The sequence below is a fragment of the Cajanus cajan genome, chromosome 3 (genome assembly GCF_000230855.2).
Source record: "Cajanus cajan strain Asha chromosome 3, NIPB_CcT2T_4, whole genome shotgun sequence".
Classification (NCBI taxonomy): Eukaryota; Viridiplantae; Streptophyta; class Magnoliopsida; order Fabales; family Fabaceae; genus Cajanus; species Cajanus cajan.
In genome coordinates, this window is record NC_138519.1 from 17,190,081 (window position 1) to 17,211,050 (window position 20,970).

Here is a 20,970-nt window from a genome sequence, read left to right on the forward strand (position 1 = left end):
AAATAAAACCTGAAATAGAGATTTATTTGAAAGAAAACTTTTTATCTATAAGTTCTACTTTTGACATTCTTGGATATGGTGGAAAACAAATGAGATTAAGTATCCAATTTTGTAAAAAATTGTTAAGGATTTTGGCAAATCCCAATTTCACCTGTAGCTTCAGAATCTGCATTTAACACATGAGATAGATTTTTGAGTCATCATTGTTCTAGGTTCCATGAATTTACTCTAGAGGCACTTATGTGTGCACAAAGTTGATTGAAACGCAAGCAATAAGGTAATAAAGAATTAAACTTTATTTATTTAATAAGAGATGTTTTATTTTTTATTATTTGTTTTAATTATTAATTTAAATTATCTAATCATTCATTTTCTTGTCATGAAGTTTCTATTAGTATTACTAGACCAAACTAATATATAAACTTGGAAGACAAACGTTTGCAAAAATATAGAGAAATTAATTTTGAAGATGAGGTCAAGTGTCTATATATTTGTTTTTTTTTTTTTTTGAAATTTATAGTATATAATTTAATCTATAATTTTAATCTAACTAATTTCTGTATTTTTTTTCACATGTATTGGAAAATATTGTTAACACATGATCATAATGTTGAAAGTTTAATTACAACTTTTATTAAGTTGATTTTTTTAAGTTTATTTACAATAATTATATTCTTTGTAATATTTATTTATAAATTTGTGTGAAATCTTATCTTTTTATTGATTTATTTACTTTATACATAAATAAATATAGGTTGCGAGTGTGGGTATGAGTACATAAGTACTTAACGGGTACAAAAATAAATATTAAAATTATTATCCACGTAAATATAAAATTGGATTCATATATTATTTTTAAACACACATATAAAATTGAGTACTATAAAATTCTATTCAAACCCTACCCATTATCATCCATAAAGTCGATGGTGGAAGCCATAATAAAAGATGGTTATAAATATAGTTAAGATGATAAGAAATTGCCGATTGGTTACTATGTTGCATTGAATTAGGTTTGCATGTTATTCCCACTCTATATTTATATAAATAAAAACAATTAATTTCACATATTTAACATAATTAATTAAATATATTAAATTTTCACAATTTCATATAAAATATATATTACATTATTTAAAATATTAATTATATTTATGATAAATGTTATTATTAAAAAAAAAATCAAAGTCCCACATCAACTATAGAACAGACAATTAAATAGTATATAAGTAAAAAATAACTTTTACTTTATAAGCCGAGTTTACAAGATTGAATTAGGCTCAAATTTATCATCTAAAATATATATTACATTATTTAAAATATTAATTATATTTATAATAGATGTTACTCATACTATAAAAGTACTTTTAGATTAAAACATTAAATAATATTCTCCAAAAAAAAATTTAAGATTTTTTTATTATATTCAAGTTCAATCTTATCAGAACTAAAGTTGATTTTCAAATTTTAAAGTTTTAAGTTGGAATTTTAAGTTTGATAAAAAACAATCTAAACAAATATCATTACTATACAGTTAACTTATTTTTCGTATAAAATTCCCAGGAATATTACTTATCATAAATCCCAAAAAATTAAATCATTTTTATTATTTATTTGGCCTTGTGTTGTGTGTGCACAGAGCGATGAAGCAGTGGAGCTGGAATGGCTCTCCCAGTTCGTGGACGATGAGGCGACGTTGTTTCGTGACTTCCCATCCACAACGACGCCGTTTCTCGCCAATAATAACAAACATAGAAATGATAGTCTTAAGGGCATTACTACTAATCCCTCAGTAAAAGAAGAGTTTTAATATTGTAAGTGATGTATAGTTGATGTGTATCGATATGTTATTTAAAATCTACGTCACTTTTTATGTTTTTATAACTGAAGTTTATGTTTTTCATTTTTTTCGGTATCTCTCTCATGCTTGCTTCACTTTCCGGTTTTTCACTTTTTTTTTCTGTTATCTTTCTCACACTGGGTTCAGTTCCAAGAGTTCAAGGTTTTTATTTTCCAAGTCTCCCGCTATCTTTTATGGGTTTGATGAGCCATTTTTTATTTTTTGTTTTTTATTTTTAACTTTTCTTTATGTAGTATTCGTAGACTGTGGTTGATGTGATACCCTTACTACTCCAACACATAGCGTAATAATGTAATTAAATTAATGAAATAAATTTTTTAACACTAGTAAAAGGGTTCACATAAAAACCTTCACAAATGTTCTTCAATATCCAAAATGATTGAAAATGAACATTGGGAAAATAAAACGTAAGAGTTTACAAATTATTTTTAAAATAATAAGTACCACTCCAAATCCATATAAAAATTCATGTCCTAGAAATCCTCTGTCCCTGTGTCACAATATCAGAGCATACTCACAATTCAACCATTGACATTCTAGATGTCACTCATAGCCAGATCTTCCTCACCTAAGACATCCATAATTGCCACTTCTTCAATATCCAAAATGATTGAAAATGAACATTGGGAAAATAAAACGTAAGAGTTTACAAATTATTTTTAAAATAATAAGTACCACTCCAAATCCATATAAAAATTCATGTCCTAGAAATCCTCTGTCCCTATGTCACAATATCAGAGCATACTCACAATTCAACCATTGACATTTTAGATGTCACTCATAGCCAGATCTTCCTCACCTAAGACATCCATAATTGCCACTAGTGGAAAAGGGGTCATTTACGTCGGATATTTTAAGGATTTTACGTTAGAAACGACTCTGACATTAATGCGGGAGACATAAATTTACGTCGGCCGTGAAATCCAACGTAAATTTATGTTGGACATTCCCTAGAACTGACGTAAAATTAGGTTAAAATTTAAAAAAATACAAGCAAGAATTTACATCAGACACACCATGTCTGACCTAAATTTATGTCGGCCAATGCTAGATCTGACGTAAATTTACGTCGGACATGGTGTAGTCCGATGTAAATTCTTGCATTTTTTTTAAAATTTTATTGCTTTTTGATACACCCAAAACCTGCATATAGTCCAAAATACAAAACCTAACCCATGCAGTCCAGAATACAAATTCAAATATAATTTATATTTCAAAATTGAATGACTAAAAGAAAATAATATATAAATCTTAAAAAGCATAAATTAAGACAATGTAAATCCTATTGTCCTAAAAAAGCTATAAAACATATGTTTGTCATGCTATCAAACTAGAAACATAATATCCAACTAACTAAACTTAGAAATATAACTATTATATACTTTGAAGAAAAAAAGTTTCCTATTGTTCTCTTATCTTGATGATTTCATCTTCGGGCAATGGAGATGGATCTTGAAAGAACTGAAACATTAATTTAAGTGTCATTAATATGGAATATTGTTAATTATCATAAAGGTAAATATACTTAAATAAATTTTGATATGAATTACCTGCCCCCAAGAATCAGTAATACCCGTAGAAACTATGGCTCTCATCCAATACATGATGTAATAGCCACATTCAAACGAATCTTGTTGCTTATTACACTAAAATGAGAAACAAATAACTATTATTTCCAAAGTCGATAAATTCAAATATTATTGTCTCTATTAATTAATTTGCTAACCTTAGGGTATATGAATTGCAATGTCTTTGATTTGGCTCTTCCACTTAAAATATTAGCTCTAGACACGATTCTAATTAATTGAATAGTACAAAAATGACTTTTACAATCGGGGTTTTAAAATCAGTCATAAGGCAACCGATTTTAAAAGTGACGTGGTGGCAATTTTGTAAATAATGACATTATTTTTAAAATCGGCTACCTTATGACCGATTTTAAAAGTCTGTCATTCTCTAATCTTTGGCTCATATAATCTTTTCTTTACTCTCTCGGGCTCTTATCTAAAGTCTCCAGCTTCTCATTTTCTTGGAAGAATACAATATCAAGGTAACATTCTCTTCTTATGTCTATTATTTCGTTATTGCTGGACGAATTTTGAAACTGGAACGGCCCGTTCTACAAGCAGAACAACCCGTTCTGCTTGTAGAACGGGCTGTTCTGTAAACAAAATAGCCCGTTCTGCATGCAGAACGGGCCGTGCTACAAACAAAATAGCCCGTAAACTGTGGAGTTCAAATAGTAAAGCTGTTTCAATAGCGGCCAAAATAGCAGCTTTTCGGGCGATATTGACGGTGATTGTCTGTAAACTGTGACTTATTATATCATGAAAATATTTAATTTTGAGGAGTTTAAAATAGTGGTCATCTCACTTCCTGCTATAGCATTTTCAGAGTTAGCCACTAAATGCTGCAATCTGGGATTGGTAACTATGATTTGAGCACAATGCAGGTGTTGTGTTGTAAGATTGTTGTGCTTGTTTTTTGGTTCGGGTTTTATGTGTCTAAACTCATTGAATTCCAAGACTTAAACAACTTTGAGAGTGATCCTGAAGAGTTTTCCAGAATCTTCTACAAGGACATGGGCATTGAAGATCCTGAGGTTGGAGTAAGTATATCCAATTATCACTAGTAACAAGTTAAAATAAAACTGGATATTTTGGAGCCGTGTCAAACTCCCTGCTCCCCAAGAAGAATTGATGACTGAAATTTTAACTTTTGCCAACTTTATGCTATTTTCCATGATCTTTCTTCTTAGGAACATAATAGGATTTAACATGTGGCAACTTTATGCTCGTTTGTATGATGACAAACTTATGTTGGTAATGGCATTTTGGTTGGGTTCTAATAAGAAACAATTTGTTGTGCTAAAGTAGAAATTAAATTCTTGTTTTTATCCATGAAAGTTTCTCTCCCTCTCTCTCTTCATAACATGCCCAAGCACAAGCACACAGACATGCTTGAACAGTAAAACAGACTAAACTGTAAAATGCTTCTTTTAAGTGCAGCCAGCTATTGGCTTTGCTATCAGAGAGCAACTTTATGAGGTAATTCATTTTATTGGTGTATCATATTCAGGAATTATAAATGGTACAGTTACAATAATATTTGTTTTTCAATTTCAGATTGCAATTCAAAGTGTGGTTTTAGCAAGAGAAAACAGAATGAGCAAGAAGGGTCGTCGAGAGGCTGAATATACTGAAAGTTCAATCATGTTCTAAACATGTGTAGCGGAAATAAAAAGATCTACTTTATGCTAAAACCACACATGATAATTAATAGGATATTTATGAAAGCCAATAAAGTTTACCCGGTTGAAGTCTGAAATTTAAAAAATTTCCTTCAAAACTATGAAGGTCCCACGTGTATCCACATCGAGACTAATCTTTGCTTGTCAACCTCTTGACTAAGCAATTTTCCAGCACAGGATATAAGAGAGAAAAGAACTAATTTTCTTATGGTTTCTCTGTGTGTGTTTCTCCACAGTGGAGCTGTATATTTATAAATATGTAAACATATCTATTCACTTAGCAACAGCCTCCATATCCTATCTTCTAAAAAATAGGAATTATCAAATATCCAAAAGAAATTAGCTTTTATCTTTTCTTATCAAAACCACTTTTGACTAGGTCAAAATTCAAATTGAATCTTTCAATTTGAAATTGAAAAACTGACGTGCTTTTCTATCTTAATAGAAACAAATACTATTTATATTTTGATGCTAGTCAAAATTAAATAAATAATATTTTATTTATAAGAAAAATAATTATTTGGTAAAATCAAATTCTTTAATTTAATTATCAAATAATAAAATTTCTTGAGCAAAGATTAGAACGCTCGTTAGTGTGTGACCCTGTAGGTTCAAAACTAAACCGGTAGTAATTTAACTACATTAATTTACTAATCAAGGTTGGCGTCTGGTAACACTCCTTAACGTCCGGATAGTATGAAATAATATTTTCAAGAACCTTTTAGAAGATTAACATAAAATTTCCTTTATAGAGTCTGTTCAATAGTCCACTACACGAATGTTTCAATTTAGAGTCGGCCAAAAGCCGACTTTAAATCATAAAAGCCGACGCAATATTGTCGGTTATTCGTCGGTTTTTGGTCGACGCTAAAAAAGTCGACACAATTTTTTTTGTGTCGGCTAAGCCGTGACTAACAAATTTAATTATTTTAATTTTTTATTGTCGGTTAAGCCGACACTATGTTGACACAAATTTTATTTTATTTTTTTCTTCATCTTCTTTTTCTCGCTTATCATTTATTCGTTCGCATTTTAACATTCGTGGGACTCGACCCGTGAACCTTGAGGTTTTAAATGAACTTGATAACCAAATGTACTAGAACACATTATGCGTATATAACATTGAAAAAATTATTTTTATCTCTATTTAAATATAGCGTCGGCTTTTCCGACACTAACTTAATTTAAATTTAAATTAAATTAGTGTCGAAAAAGCCGACACTATATTTAAAGAATAGCGTCGGCTTTTCCGATGCTAAACTTAAAATAAATTTAAATTAAATATTTTAAGTTTAGCGTCGGAAAAGCCGACGCTAAATCTTAAAATAGCGTCGGCTTTTCAGACACTATTTGCGTCAGCTATTAGCCGACGCTTATTTTCCGCCGCTTATTTTCTGCCGCTTATTCGGCGTTTTCTTGTAGTGGTCATATCCCTATATGCACTATTTATATGAGTAATTTAATAAATGAGATTTATTAATTTCTATCCAATAAAGACTATTACACATATATTGATCTATGTGAATTAATGATGTCCTATCCTCAATAATCCTACGATCAAGAACAATTTAGATTAAAATTAAAAAGGACTTGTTTTTCTCATTATTATAATCTCTATTATAAAAAAAGAAGTATTTAATTTTAATCAAGGAATTTATCATATTAATTATTTCTCATAATCAATAAACATGAAAATAAAGTATAATCTTATTAATGCATATAAGATAGATTGGATCTTGGGCATACATCTTATTCTCAACATATACTCCTGTCAGGTTGTTTTTTATACATTTATGTCATGGTTCGCGTGGTGTGATAAATGCAATGTTATTAAATTCCATGTGAATATGTACGTTCCTAATCCGCTTTATTGTCAATGATATATTAACAGTAAAGGAGGCGCTGTAGCAGTGGACTTGGTTAAGTTATTTAGTCCAAAATCTAGTGTGGTCCGGTAAGTCTGTTTCATAAAATTTGAACACTCCTTTTTGCTCAAATTCAATAATTTAGTTCGGAACATTTATATCATTGTCCAATCATCTTAGAGTATTGCTTAGTCATCGTGCCTTCGTAGCCCATGAAATTAAGTAATTCATAAATATTAGAATTCAGCTAGGAAAAGTGGATAAACGGTGACATAATATGACATTTTTTACCAGTTATTCACAAATTGAATCCTACTATTCAATTTGATTCGGCTACCTATCAATTTGTATCATAAGATGAATTTCAAATGACTTCGAATTTTATGGTACATGAATGAATAGGTGCAATTTCATATTATCGATATTAGTCACATGTTTCAATGATTTGCAATTTTTTATTTTACAAAATTAAATGCTCAATTCCCAAATTTCAGATGTCAATTTCCCAACTGCTAACAAATTTAAATGTTTTTCCTCAATCCTTAATAACTATCACCCATCTAATTCTGTGACTTCCTCGATCCTATAGAACAAGGTTTCTTTGGGCCATGAACTAATTTGCAAGTTTTGTATTAACATCCCTGTTTAGATTATGTCACAGGCTTGGCTTATTTTTCTTGAATATAACAGGAAAAGAAAGGAGTGGGACGTATATGAACCTATTGTGGACCTACTATCCAACGAGGAAGTGGATGCCCTTGAAGCAAAAGAAGAGAGAAATTTCATATGAATTCTCACCATGGTCAGCCCCGCCTTATTGGAAAGGTATAGTTCAATGACAGCATGTATCCGAGGGTTAGAGTTCGAAATTATTTATTACATACAATTTTGTAGGACTGGGAATCAATGATTCAGAATATTGTTATCGCTTGCTTTTAATGGTTGTAGAGTTTCTTATTTGTTCTCTGTGCCCCCAACAAAAGAAAAAAATATAACATCATATTTGCATAATTTTCTGTAAAACTTAGATGTAGCAAGCAACAACAATCAAGCCACTTCCCACTGAGTTAGAAATTTCAAAGAATATGATGTTTGGTTATGTCTATATGGGTAGTGCGTACAAGCTTAATACCTCCCTTCTTGGGCATAAAACGTAAGTTTATAGTTTTACTCATTTTGTAGTTTAGGATGCATAATAATTTGTAAGTTACTTTGATTACATATATAGTTGACATTTACCAACTCTTATCATTTGTATGTAATTTGATATATTAAAAACATATGAATTATCTAGTATTTTATTAATTTACAGGTTTTGTTCAGGGATCCTCCTAAAATAAGTCAAATATTTTAAAAAAAAAATTAACTACTTTTAACATCGATCATGGCATGACTGATGTTAAAAGTTAGACTTTTAACATTGGTCAGTCTTAACTGATTTTAAAAGTGGGACTTTTAACATCGGTCAACGACCAATGTTAAAAGTCTCACTTTTTAAAATTGGCTCTTTTAAAATCGGTCGTAAAACCGATTTTAAAAGTAAAAAATGACTGATTTTAAAAGTGTTTTTTCCACTAGTGTAAATAAAAACAAATGTTAGCTAATATATATAGTTATAGTTTTAAAACATAATGAATAATTTTAGTTACCCTTGTAATTGACATTTAATTTCGTGGCTTGGTTTTCGATGTAGTGAACAAAACCACACCACGGTGTTTCCTTAGGAATGATTACCATTAACTGCCAATGGGACCTACATTGTATGACAAACAAATTAGTTATAAAATTACCATGATTAAAAAATTAATTAAAAAACTAACCCGTTAATGTATGGAGCAATGTATATATCTCTTCCTGATTCACTCATCCATGTTTGCATATATTGTTGGATATGGACCTGAGTGTTTCCTGATTTTTGGATGGATCGAGGCTCAATAAATCTATATACTTGTGCTTGTGCTTGCTCCACACTCAATTTGTCCATGTACCTAACACAATTAATTATTATAAGTTAAATGTAACTATTGTAATTTTAGACTCATAAAAGAAAATATCACTTACATGGCCCACAGCTGTATGATAGATATATTATCGAGTTTCCCCCAACAATCTCTAATGTGTCGGACAGGGATATGTATAGTGGAACATCAGAGCTATCAACTCCAAAAAATCTAATGTCCCACAGCAATTGAATTGGTTTCTTCTTCAATCGTGGTAATATGGTTAGAAGCCTAGACATGGGACCATCCTCAGCTTCTGCGATATCAGCATCATCAACAATAGGTTCTCTCATGAGCTCCTTACCACGATTGATAAAATCCTAAAGAAAGAATCAAGATTAGTTAAACAATAATAGAATTATAAGAATATAAAAGAGCAATAATAGAATTACCTTTGCCCGTGTTGAAAGCGACATAACTAAACATTTTGGTCAAGCTAAGAATGTGCCGGTTGCCTACCCCACTAGTTGAACCTCTGTATTGGGCAAAGGCACTGGAGTAGTAACATCTTGAACTTGGTCAATCACAACCCGTGTCCACTCTAGCTGTAGAGGGACACCATGGATGGTTAAGCCACCCTCAAATACTCGACTAATAGCCACTAACCATGGGAGGTTATCCTCAACATATAACTCACACTGGTTTGGTACATCAGTGTGAGTCTATTCCCTTGAGGGATCTGGAGCAGCACAACTCCCTTTAGTGCTGACTCAAACACCATCATGAGGAATTGTAGTCTGTTGCTGAGAACGAGCCAAAAACTCAAACTTCTATTCAAACTCTTCTCGAATGTTCTTCAATTTTTCTTCAAACTGCATCTCCATTCTCTGCATAGCCTCCTAACTGCAAAAGCCAACAGTACTGCTCCTCGATGGTGGTGAACCAAAGTAATATCGGTGACTCCAAGAACCACCAATACCACGCGCACACTCCCTGCGTGCTCTGGCCTTCCTATGGCCGTTGTGAGTATATCATCCCGATCATGGGGAACAAATGAGCCCTGGGTGGTCTGCTCAACTAAACCCTCCTGCAACATATTAACAATAAGTATACCCTAAACTACACTTATGAGTTGAATGAGTTGAAATGAATAGTCTTAGTTTGTATATTTTTACTTACTATTTTATCAGAAATGACCCTTGCAGACTCAGAAGTCATTTTCCCATCTGATTTTGTTCGAGCTGCTGTGACACTCTCTACCCCAACATACATATACAATAATTATAAAAAAAAAAAAGAATTTTTCATCAATAAAAATCAAATTTCCAACCACGTAAGGGTAAAGAGTTCACATTCATAAACTTAATCCAAATAACATGCCAGTAAAATTACAAAGAAATAAAATTGAATTTTCTAAAATAATTTAATAAGAACATTTTAAACTAATCCTATCTATGTCCCGATGTCACATGTCCTATAAGAGCAAAACCCAACATAGAAGCCTAAGCTTCATCACCAACATCCTCAGCCTCACGCTGATGATCACCTGGATATCAAACAAGAGAAACAACACAAAAGAAGGGAGTGAGAAACATCTCACTCTGGCTCACGGTGTAGGAACGCACACCGGATAGCCAAACACAAACAATACAGTTACCTCATAGATCAATCAACAACAATAGTTTATTCAATCATCCAAGTCATACAAATAGTAATTTATCATCATTTAATAATAAGGATGCACATGCATGGACACGAACTTCACATTATCATGCATGTGGCGCCAGTAAAACATCACATGGCATATTGCCGCTAGCAATACACGAAGAGTAGTCTAGGAGTTCATGCCGGGTCACACCCTCTGCGCACTCTCACTAGAAGGATATACTACCAGAGTCTCGTCGAGATAGCTAAGCCGCGCAAGATACATCCCATGCACACAATGGGCGAGACTAGGACTTCCAAACCGAGCTATCCCCAAGGACTAATCCCCAAAACTTTTACACTAGGGGGCCTTCTCTGGCGGTGTATTCCATATCGTACCCTTAAAACATTTATGCAAATGATGCATGTCAAACAAGACTCTATGCATTAACACATATCACATTTTCATGTCTCATTCTCATATCACATTATCATGTCTCAACATATCTCATCATCACATCTCCTCATTACATTTCATCATCACATTCGCATTATCACATCATATTCACAATTTTCACAGAGCACTTTTATTCATATCAGAACTCATTTATTTGCAAAAGTAAACATATATTCATACATCTCATACAACAATGAATACAACAGAACAACCAGAAGCTAAAATAGAAACTGTTAGAAATATGTCTGTTTCTCATAGGGTTCCCACAGGAACCCACAGAGCACTCTAATTCATATCAAAACTTGTTTATTTAATAAATTAAACACATATTTATACATTATATTCAACAAGAAATATAATAGAGCAATCAGAAATCAAAACAGAAAATATTTATATTTTACCTATTTCTCATAGGGTTTCCCGCAGGAACCCATAGAAGTACCAAATTCCACAATCATAGTCTAAACAAAGTTTTTATTCATACACGCATATTAATTAAGTAATTGAAACATACAAGACAAATATGACATACAACAAACACAGGATTGGGGGCCAATCCCACTACCCAGCATACAATCCCACACCCAGAGCGAGGTTTCTCACTCCCCCCTTACCTGGATGAGCAGAAGACAAAGGTGTGATCTAAGGTCGTTCCTGAGTACTCTTCCTTAGAGCTCTTTGTTTCTCCTTTTTTTTTCCTAACCCTTCCGAACGCAAATGAGGTAGATAGGGTTAACGCTACCTGACTCCTTAAAAATTAATCCATTGGGCTGGGTCAACCCAACCCATTTTCCTTCTCTTCTAACCCACTTCTCTTTTTCCTCAAAATAATTAAATAAAATAAATACATGTATATTATAAAATATTTTTCCTCTATAATAATAATATATTTCTGACCCAAAATATAATAATATAATTTCAATAACAAAATATCATATAAAATCAACCTTCTCTTAAAACATATAAATATTTATTTAAATATGCTAATAAAAAATACTTATTTAATACGTACAAAATAATTGTCCAAAACAATAATTATTTAAAACGTACAAAATAATATTCTTCTATAATTATTAAAATAATTATGACCAAATACCATATAATAATAATTATTATTATTATAATAATAATAATAACTTTATTGAAAACTGGGGTGTTACAGCTGCTATCCACATCTCATAGCGGGGAGGTGACTCCACACGGTCAGTAGACTCAACCCCTGATGCCTCTGCCCTAGCCTTCATCATTTTCTTTTTTTAAATTCATATCCCCCTCTTGACAATAGATGGGGTGCATCATTCTTGCTCTGTCATTCTTGGGCAGCTACTCTTTTGGCCTGCAATAATACAAATAAGAAAATGAGATTAATTAAAATATACCTTAAGTATTTGTGTCAATGTAAGAATTATCTATAACTAACCTGCCAAGAAGGGTCCAATCGAGTGACACAAAATTGCAACCACTCCTCGTCAGTAATCTGGTACTACAAGGAGTCTCATTTTGTCGCTCTCCAAATACATACTCCCGTGTCAAGAAAGTCTTGAAGTCTCTCCACCTGGTGGCAAAGGCAGATAACATCTTCCTCCTCATGAGCTCGGTGTTGGGAATATCAAAATTTTGCTACCAAAATAACAACAAATAATAAATAACATATTTAAGTTATATAATATTGAAGGGATGTGCAAGTATATATCTGAATATCCTGCCACATGAGATTCTTGTCAGCCTCCTCAACATCATCTCATGATGTAATGATAATAGAAACATGACGTCGAGCTAGGACTCCCAAATAGCTCCTAAACTTTGCAGCATTTGGGCTTGACGCCTTGCTAGAACGAGGATCCACCTCAACCAGTGTCCTCTCCTTCTCAATGCGTCCAACTGTCAACCCAGACAATCGAGTGGCAGATCTCCCTTCCCACTTTCCATTACCAGACCCCGAATCTGCCATAATCCTGAAAAAATTAAACTAAATTAAATTCTCCTTCTTTAATGCATCTGGAACGGCCCATTCTGCAACCAGAATGGGCCGTTCCAGATTAACAATTAACAAACATTAAATTCAAGTAGAATGGCCCGTTCTGGTTGTAGAACGGGCCGTTCCAGATGAACAATTAACGCAAAAGCTAAATGTAAGTCACGATTGTTGAAACTAACCTCAAACGTCCAACCCTTGTAGACACCCAATTTCGTCCGGGGGCACACAAACAAGGAAATTTTTTCGTAGATAACGTTTAATTATCTACGGAATATTATCTACGAAATTTATTCCGTAGATAATGTTCAGTTATCTATGGAAATTTTCGTAGATAAATTCTGTAGGTAAAACATATTTTTATTATCTTTTCATTTTTATTTATTAGAAAATAATTAGAATATTTAATTTAACATCATTAAAAAAATAATCATTATAAAATTTATTCTTTTTTTAGTATAATTATTTATTATAATACTTTTTAGTTACTGTATTGACCAAAAAATTATTTTTAATTAAAAATGTATTTTAGAATTTGTTATTTCATTATCATTCACTCACTTTATTAAAAAGTGATAAAATATAATTAATTTTTAATAAATTTAATAAAATAAAAACTTTAAAATATATATCTAAAATCTGTAACAATTTCGTAAATACAAATATTTAATTAATTAATTTTAATATATACTAAATTTAATATTAGAAAATTTATAAATATTTTAGTTATAATTTTTATTATCTTTTGATTTAATATTGGATTTCTTTTGATTATGAAAGATAGTAAATAAAATCTAAAATGTGTATGAGTTTGTTTGATAAAAATGTTTAATTAATTTTAATATATAATAAATTTAATATCAAAATATTTACCTGGATTTGAGTTATGATTTTTATAATCTTTTGATTTAATATTGGATTTTATTTATTATAAAACATAATAAATAAAATCTAAAATATGTAGCAATTTCTTTGATATAAATATGTAATTAATTTTAACATATAATAAATTTAATATCAGAATATTTATTATAATGTTAATTATGATTTATATAATCTTTTTATTAAATATTAAATTTCTTTTGATTATAATATTTTCATTTTAATTTATTATAAAAATAATTAGAATATTTAATTTAGCATTATGAAAAAAAAATAACCATTATAAGATTTAATTTATTTAACTTCATTATTTATTACGATACTTTTTAGTCACTATATTGACCAAAAAATTATTTTTAATAAAAATATATTTTAAAATTTTAATTAATTCATTATCATTCCCTCACTTTATTAAAAAGTGATAAAATATAATTAATTTTCAATTAATTTAATAAAATAAAAACTTTAAAATATATGTCTAAAATCTGTAATAATTTCTTAAATACAAATATTTAGTTAATTTTAATATATACTAAATTTAATATTAGAAAATTTATTATGATTTAATATCAATAATAACATGTTTTATTCAAATTAAATTTTAAAATAAATGTTTATTTATTTATTTATTTTAAATAAACTGAGCAGAAACTAAAATTAAAAATAATGCTCATAAAGAATTAACTTATTTTTATTTTTATAACTTAGTCTTGTGATACACAAAATTTGTTTTGAACCTTCCTCTTGCCCTAGCAGACCTCCTTCTCTTCTCTGTTAAACGGTTCCAACACTCCCTCGCCGGCCACCACACCTCCTTCTCCATTAAACCTTTCCAACAGTCCCTTGCCGGCCACCACACCTCCTTTTGTGTTAAACCATTCCAACAGTCCCTCGCCGGCCACCACACCTCCAGCTGTGTTAAATCATTCCAACAGTCCCTCGCCGGCCACCAACCTCCTTCTATTAGGTATTTTATGGCTTCTCTGCTCTGTTTCTCGCTTTCATTCTTGCAATTCCTCAGTTTTTATACTTTTATTTATTTAAGCTTTCATTCTGCTCTGTAAAAATAAGCTTCGTTCAGCATTTGTAAAAATACCAGTTGCAATGACCTTGCTATTCTCTCGTAGATCACCGATTATTTTGACATTTATTACTTTAGGGGGTGCTGAAAATGAAACAAGCATCATAGCCGAACATTTCTTGGTTACGGGAAAACAGGGATTTCGGGTCTGTATTCTCTTTTTTGCACTTTACTAAAGGGCATGGAAGCATCAAGTTAAAATATATATTCCTTTATTCTAGACTTTTGATTTGTGCTTTTGCAAATTAGAATTGCATTTTTTACAGTGCTTTAGGGATGCTTCCTGCTTTTGTTTTGTTTAAAAATTTAATTTTTTTCCATCCCTCATTGCACTTACTAAGCTCTTTACTCTTGTTTCATTGTGGAAAATCTATGCAGAAGCTTTTTGTTAGTGTCAGCAGGTACATCTGAGTATACCTTGACCAAAGAGGACGTTGGTTGTTGTTTGGCTTTTGTGTACATTCCCATTAATTTTGAAGGTTTAGCATCCAGACTTCCATCAGTGTATCTTTTCCAAATACTTGTGACTTGTTTCTATAATATATTCATTTGTATCTTTCAGGTCAGGAAGGAAAATCTATGTCAGTAATGTCTCCTGTTGTGAAACAAGGTACCTTGATGAGTATTAGCAATATCTTCTGTTCTTTGGTTCTGTTTTCTGTCAGTTCCATTATATAATATTTTACTAGTATCTAGTGCCATTTTTTTGTATGTGGCACCGGCATATTTTTATCATTATAATCTTTGAATGGTATTTGTTTTTGTCGCATACCAATTTCTCATTCTTAGAGGTATAAGCCCATTCCTAGGCCTCCACCAAACAACCAAAGCTTTAAAGATAATTGACCTTTGACATTGTATGAAACCTTGTCTACAGTTGTCAGGAGTTTGATCTTTGTTGATATTTAAGATTGAGTCAACATTATCATATCAAGCACAAATAACTTTCACATGAAGGTGCATGTGTATTGAATTTATATACCATCCTGAGACTCTACATAATATTTCAAGCCACTAGGAGAGTTTGAGTTATTCATCTTGCTTTGATCTCAGAGTATTGATACGCTTAATCATTCTATTATAAGGGATTTGTCTGTATTTTTCTCTTCCCTGCTCTTTGTGATTTATATTGTCTGTTCTCAGTTCCATATCTCCCTTTCTGGAATTTTCTAATTTCATCCTATAAAAGAAGACTTCCATCTTTCACACTTTAAATTCTGAAAATAGTTTTTTATATATTTGATGCATCAGCATTCATTCTTCTAAGAATTTATATATACTTGCCTCACCTCTGCCTCATCTATTTATATATACTTGCAATAGTTTATATACATTGTTCCTACAATTTATTAAGTTTTACTTTCAGGTGTAATGTGTTGATGAAGTTATACTGTGCATTCATGTTGATAAGTAACATAGGAGGGAGCCAATATTCAACAAAAATATATTGCTGAGAAGGTTTCTGATTTACTCAAGGTATTTATAGCCTTTTTATCATTGAGTTTTTATAATTGTTACTGTTAGAGTTTTACTATATGAGAACATATGAATATAATATGTTGGACAATAGTAATGAGTTATTATAATTGAGTTTTTATAATTGTTATTGAATATGAGTTATAGGATTGAGCTGCCTTCACCTTGAATCATGGCTACTGGAAGAAAATTATTGTGATGCTTTGCTAGAGTTTACTGACTTGTTGAAGGAAAAAAATGTGAACCAAATTTTACGTAATTTCTTGATGAATATTTTGTTAATAATTTCTTTTTCACTGCCCGGAACTTCCTTACACTGTCTTCCAAAAGCAAGCCTTGGAGCTGTGTGCTAGGGTGAGTCTTTTTATCATTGCTCACATAAGTTTAATTTTGAAAAATAATGCTAGGCTGTGCTACTTTTTTTCATTCTCAGGTAAAATGCATTAAGTTCCATTTTGTTGTTTTATGTTTTAAATAAATAAACTAATGACAGTAGGAGCATAAGAAAGTGCTATTTTGCAACCCATCTTGAAATAATATACATGTAAAGGCTAATTGGCATTCCACCTTGCAGAAAGTTGCTGCAGCTTCTGGAGACATGAGGAATGCTCTATGTATATGCAGGTCAGTCATTTATTATTATTATTATGATTATTATTATTATTATTATTATCATCATCATAATAATAATAATAATTATTATTATTATTATTACTTATTGCACTTTATGCTCATGATAAAATAGTGCATTCAAGCTTAGTTGTCTTACGTGTTCATTTTATCTTATTTCATTCTATTGATAGAAAGGGTTGAAATGAAACTTTACTACAAGTACAGAACCCTTGTTTTTGTTGAATGTAAAATTTAAGAGAGAATATTTAAACTTCAATTCGGAACCTATTAAGCCTCTTGCAGGGGGTTAGAACCTAGTGAGTTAGTCAAAATAATAACTACCCAATACAATTAAATGTATTTGATGAGAGGAAATGAATTAGGAAAAGATAAGTTAGTTAAGGGGTGTGATTGGATCAAGGTTTTGATTAGAGGAGAGTTCCCATGTATCGTGAATACTGGGTTACACTTTCTTTAAATTCTTCATCGTTATCATTGTTCTTGCATTTTTTTGATACTTAGCTAGGGATTGAGAAAGTGCCAGTAGTAAGCTTCCTATTTCATTTCCCTAAATTGTATCATTCGTATTAGATTGTTGTCACAATTTGCTTTGTCAATTTAGCCAGCGCAAAATCCAGAAAAAAACAAGTTTAATAGTCTATTTCCTTTGCAGGAGTGCAATAGAGATGCTTAAAGCATAAATTAGAGAATCTGCGTGCAATTTGAATACTTCATTGGAAGAGAAATCTCCTAATCTTGCTGCAGCTCCTGATTTTATCAAGAAATGAGAATTTGATGTTGTAAGTGTTCAAAAATCTGTTGCCCTGAAGATGATTATAATTTTTTGTGCGCACCTGCAGATAATTATAAAGTATTGCCCTGAAGTAAAATTGTGAACAATTTAAGGAAAGTTCCGTAGATAAGTTATCTATGGAAATTTCTGTAGATAACTTACCTACGAAAATTTCTGTAGATAGGCCTAAAGGCCAAATAAGGTGGTTTTAGTAGCCTGGAACGGGCTGTTCCAAAATTGAAACGGGTCATTCCGAACCTGGTACGGACCGTTCCAATATCAAAACGGGCCGTTCCAACGTGACTAAAACATCTAAAGAATCCTAGGCTGGAACGGGTCATTCCAATACTAGAACTGGTATTTATTATTCTCAACTTTCTCTTCATTCTGCATTGTATTCATTTAGAACATATCCTTCTTGAAAAAAAGAATAAACGAGAATAAAAAGAGAAATCAACCTATATGCATTAGCCAGAAGTAATGGAAAGTGAGCCATGTATAAAGAGTTTAGGAAAAAGAAATTCACAATCATCAAGATCCTAACTCTTGCCCTAAAAGGATAAAGCCGTGTCGTACAACCGTGAAATCCAAGAGGAATAGAACTTGAGGAGGAAGAATCCCTCAAACACTTAGTCAAAATGAATAGAGCTTTCTTGAAAGATGATTTTAACAAGAGAGAAGCATTGCTTGTTAAGAAGCTGCTAGAATGAAAACTCACAAAGGGAATTCTAGGCAAAAAAAAAAAAAATCAGTTAAGTCTCTTTAGGCTTATTATTAGTTTCACTTTCCAATAGAGGTTGATCCAGCAAATTAGTTAAGTCTTCAATTTCAGTTTTCCTTGTCTCTTGTTTGTTAGACTCATCAAATACCACATGGACAGATTCTTCTACAACTAGAGTTCTCTTATTATAAATTCTATAAGCTTTGCTATTTGTAGAGTATCCTAGAAAGATTGCCTCATCAGCCTTTGCATCAAATTTTCCAAGTTGCTCTTTCCCATTGTTCAGCACAAAGCACTTACACTCAAACACTCTAAAATATAAAATGTTAGGCTTCTTTCCATTGTAAATTTCATAGGATGTTTTCTTTAATATAGGTCGGATCAGAACTTTGTTTAACACATGACAAGCTGTGTCCTAGGTGCTGAGAAATTATGGTTTATACCATGTTCCTCACAGAATTTTTGAAACATTATGTTTTGAAATTCACCTCCATGGTCACTTCTTATAGAGGTAATGTTTGAACACTTTTCATTTTGAACAAGCTTGGCAAATTTTCTAAAGGCATTAAAAGCATCATTTTTGTTTGCAAGAAACATAACCCATGTGTATCTTGAGTAGTCATCAACAATCACTAAACCATAGTAGTTTTCACCTAAGCTCATGGTTCTTGAAGAACCAAACAAATCCATGTGAATTAGTTGCAAAGGTCTAGTTGTGGAAATCTGATTTTTGCTTTTAAAGCTAGCCTTCACTTGCTTGCCATTTTGACAAGCATCACATAGTTTGTCCTTACTAAACTTGAGATTAGGTAAACCAACCACTAATTCTTTCCTACTCAGTTTATTCAAATGATCCATATGAATATGTGCAGCTCTCCTATGCCAAAGCCATATGTTTTCTTCTTGAGTTATTAAACACTTAGTGTTTGAAATTGCTATAGAGTGTTCTAAGTCAAGCATGTATATATTGTCAATCCCTTTTCCTATGAATCTGATTTCTTTAGTCTTTTTATCACATATAAAGCAACATGTATTATCAAATTCAATTTTAAAGCCTTTGTCACTTAGTTGACTTATACTCAGCAAATTATGTTTCAATCCATCAACAAGCAGTACATTCTCAATCAATGTTTGAGAGGAGGTGTTACCAACATTGCCATGGCCAAGAATTCTCCCTTTGTTGTTGTCACCATAGGTAACATACCCTTCATTCTTCAATTTCAGACTTGAGAACTTTGAAGGATCCCCAGTCATATGCCTTGAGCAGCCACTATCAAGATACCAAAGTAAGTTCTTGGCCCTCAAGCATTCCTACAACAAAGATTCAGAGAAAAAATTTAGGTACCCATGTGAAGGAACTACTACAAGATGCACATTTTACATCGGTTCTCTAAAGTCATCTACATCGGTTCTAAAACCGATGTAGAATAGAGCGACGTAAAAAATGTATACATTTTTACATCGGTTCTCTGGAGAACCGATGTAGATTTAAGCATAAATCTACATCGGTTGTAAATTGTAGTTTTTTTAATAATAAAAAAATCATGCTTATTTTTTGATTATTTTTTATTACCTGTAATTAAATAAAAATGTATGCTCATTACATTTCTTTGCTAATAGGAGATAAATTTATAGTATACATAAAGCAAATAGGAGGTGTATTATAGTAACATCTCATACTCCCACCAGCAAGCCTTTCCCATATGGATAACAAAATTAATAACTTACAAAATCATCATTGCTAAATTAGAGTGCACAGTTATGACAGTAATATTTTAGATAAATTTATGATGTTTAAAAAACAACAATTACAACTTAATGAAAATACAATGCTTTAACTGTGCGGGGGACACACAGGCACACATTTTACTTCATGTAAGATACAATGCAACATGCTACCAAGAAAAGAAAATACTACTCCTACCACATTAATGCTTCTTCACCTCATTTTTATGTCTGTCCACTAGTATGCAAAGCTGTCCTCCCATTCTGTGAATCTTGAGCAGATGGATCAGCTCCAGCTGCAAGCAATATCTGCACCAGTTCTCTCCCCTCTATATACCCACCACCAATGGCAAGACAAAAAATAATAGTCAAAAGTAAAAAAGATATATACAAATTTAATTACATGACCATTAGTTAAATTTTAATCTTAATTATCTATGTATTATATGACTTGAATTATAATTTTTATTTCTCACAATAACAAAATTCTTGCGAGATACACTCCTAGAAGGTTAATGCTAAATTTATTCAATAACATCATGTGTGAGTGTTAATAGTTGCAGCAGGTTATTTGAAATACGCATGACTTAACTCAGTAAATCATACTTAAAAAACACAATTACCCGGGCTTCACTAAAAAGAACTATCACCACTATAAAGTGTTTACTTTTTGGAGACTACATGAACA

The 20,970-nt window shown here is 31.4% G+C and overlaps 2 long non-coding RNA genes across 11 annotated transcripts; one reads left to right on the forward strand and one right to left on the reverse strand.

The window, feature by feature from the left end:
• Positions 1-3,089: 3,089 nt before the first annotated feature.
• On the reverse strand, positions 3,090-20,615 carry LOC145955627 (uncharacterized). 10 transcript variants are annotated; one of them, XR_014432291.1, is made up of 11 exons: positions 20,482-20,615; positions 13,175-19,868; positions 12,438-12,972; positions 11,632-12,353; positions 10,096-10,462; positions 9,369-10,003; positions 9,038-9,296; positions 8,797-8,964; positions 8,626-8,729; positions 3,412-3,507; positions 3,090-3,322 (listed from the first exon to the last, which is right to left on the reverse strand). It is a non-coding gene; the product is annotated as an uncharacterized LOC145955627 (long non-coding RNA). The 10 variants fall into 10 exon arrangements; XR_014432292.1 differs by lacking the exon at positions 8,626-8,729; XR_014432296.1 differs by lacking the exons at positions 3,090-3,322; positions 3,412-3,507 and having other exon boundaries at positions 8,593-8,729; positions 13,175-17,811; positions 19,710-19,868.
• LOC145955630 (uncharacterized) lies at positions 4,407-7,856 on the forward strand. The gene is made up of 3 exons (XR_014432301.1): positions 4,407-4,469; positions 7,003-7,065; positions 7,667-7,856. It is a non-coding gene; the product is annotated as an uncharacterized LOC145955630 (long non-coding RNA).
• Positions 20,616-20,970: the final 355 nt, after the last annotated feature.